This window comes from Hemitrygon akajei, chromosome 8, assembly GCF_048418815.1.
Source record: "Hemitrygon akajei chromosome 8, sHemAka1.3, whole genome shotgun sequence".
NCBI classification, from domain to species: Eukaryota; Metazoa; Chordata; class Chondrichthyes; order Myliobatiformes; family Dasyatidae; genus Hemitrygon; species Hemitrygon akajei.
Genome location: NC_133131.1, coordinates 178975806 through 178978530, shown reverse-complemented (window position 1 = coordinate 178978530; position 2725 = coordinate 178975806).

Genomic DNA, 2725 nt, shown 5'->3' with positions numbered 1-2725 from the left:
AGATAGGGTAACTACTGATAGACAGACAGCCAGACAGACATACTTTATTGATCCCGAGGGAAATTGGGTTTTGTTACAGCCGCACCAACCAAGAATAGTGTAGAAATATAGCAATATAAAACCATAAATAATTAAATAATAATATGTTAATCATGCCAAGTGGAAATAAGTCCAGGACCAGCCTATTGGCTCAGGGTGTCGGACACTCCGAGGGAGGAGTTGTAAAGTTTGACGGCCACAGGTAGGAATGACTTCCTATGACGCTCAGTGTTGCATCTCAGTGGAATGAGTCTCTGGCTGAATGTACTCCTGTGCCTAACCAGTACGTAATGAAGTGGGTGGGAGTCATTGTCCAAGATGGCATGCAACTTGGACAGTATCCTCTTTCCAGACAGTACTCCAATGTGCCCATACAAAAAAATCTTTAATGAGAACATTAAATGAGAGGAAACTTAATTTCCTGGGCCATGTCATCAGAAAGGGAGGAATAGAATGCCTTACATTACAAGGCCGTATGTCTGGGAAACTCGGAAGAGGAAGGTAAAGAAGAAAATATATGGACACGGTGAAAGAACTAAGATCTAATTGTGAAAGATATCATTGACGCTGCAAAGTATCATTCGATGTGGAGAGCCATGATCGCCTAAGCGTGTAACGCGCAAGGCACATGAAGAAGAAGAAGACTATTACCAAATTATGCCAGTTTTATGTACCTATAATATGTCTCCTGACACCAATACCAAGATTAATGAAGTTGATCACGCCACGTGCCTTCGCACCATACTATCTCCATGTACACAACGCTGGAAGAACTCAGCAGACCAAGCAGCATCCGTGAGAAGAGAGTAGCCAACGTTTTGGGCTGAGACCCTTCATCAGGAATGGGGGGTAAGTGACGGCCGAAGCCCAGTAATAGAGATAGAGGAGGGGGTAGGGCCTAGAGGCACCAGGTGGAAAGCCAATCAGAGGAAAGATAAAGGGCAGAGGGGGAGGTGATAAGCATGAAAGAACTGTAGAGATAAAGAAGCAGAAAGTTGAAAGGGGAGAGGCAGAGAGGGACCTGGGACAGGGGAAGGGGGAGGGGGAGGGAATTACCGGAAATTGGAGAATTCAATGTTTATATCACCAGGCTGGAGGCTACCCAGACGGTAGACGAGGTGTTGCTCCTCCAACCTGAGTTTGGCCTCATCATGGCAGTAGAGGAGGCCATGTATGGACATATCTAGATGGGAATGAGAGGCAGAGTTGAAGTGAGTGGCAACCGGGAGGTCCTGTCTCTTGTGATGGACGGAGCGGAGGTGCTCGACGAAGCGGTCCCCCAATCTGCGTTGGGTCTCGCCGATGTAGAGGAGGCCGCACCAGGAGCAACCGATGCAATAGACTCTTTTCTCACGGATGCTGCCTGACCTGCTGAGTTCTTCCAGCGTTGTGTACATATTCTTTGATCCACAGCATCTGCAGTTGTATTTTTGTGTTTTGATACTATCTACATGCATTTCCATGTGTATGGAACTATAGATCAGCAGCTCAATATCCCTCTTTACATTGCAATTGTAAAGGGCTCAGATATATGTTGAGAATTTTCCACTTATGAATTCACACTGATATTTGAGAGGAGAAGCTAAAGTTAAATGTATCAGTATTACAGTGGAGTGAAAGGAATTACAGAGACATGGGAGAGGAGCTGGATACAATTGATTGGAAAATAATACTGGCAGGGATGACAGTAGAGAAGCAATGGGCAGAATTTCTGGAAGTATTTCAGAAGGCAGAGGATATATTCATCCCAAAGAGGAAGACGTATTATAAAGGCCAGGTGTCACAACCATGGATAACAAGAGAAGTCAAAGCCAACATAAAGGCCAAAGAGGGCCATATAATTAGATGGGAAGTTAGACGATTGGAAATAAACCAACAGAAGGCAACTAAATAGGTCTGTAAGCAGGTAGAGATGGAATACGACTGTAAGCTCATCAGCAATATATAAGAGCATACCAAAAGTTTCTTCAGGTACATAAGTGTTAAAAAGAGCCGAGAGTAGATATTGGACCAGTGGAAAACGAGGCTGGAGAGGTAGTAATAGGGAACAACAAAACTGAGTAAGTACTGTAGAGGACGTGGTGGAAGTTCCAGGTATCGGTGTCATGAAGTGTGTGAAGTTACCATTGCTAGAGAGAAAGTTCTGGGAAATGGATAGATCTGAAGGTACGTCACCTGGACCAGATAGTGTACACCTCAAGATTGTGAAAGGAGTGGCTGAGGTTGTGGAGGCATTAGTAATATGAAGATAGGTGGAGGGACAGATATTTTGAGGAAGTAGAGAGGCTACAGAAAGATTTGAACAAATTACGAGAATAGGCAAAGAAATGGCAGATGGAATACAGTGTCAGGAGGTGTATGGTCGTGCACTTTCGTAGAGGAAATGAAAAGGTTGACTATTTTCTCAATTGAGAAACTATACAAAAAAACTGTGACAGTAAAGGACTTGGTAGTCCTTGTGTTGGATTCTCTAAAGGGCAACTTACACGTTTAGTCTGTTTATGTCTGATTTTCCTATTGGTTCTCTGCACTAACTCCTCAGACTCCAAACTCTCCACTCTTCCCCTTTCCAGTGGACCGTTCCCTCTTTCCTCACAGTGAGCAAGTAACGGTTGGCACGCATTGCACATCCCTTATCCTAACATTCGCACCTTGCTCAATGTTTTAGTTGCTCAAACGCAATCCT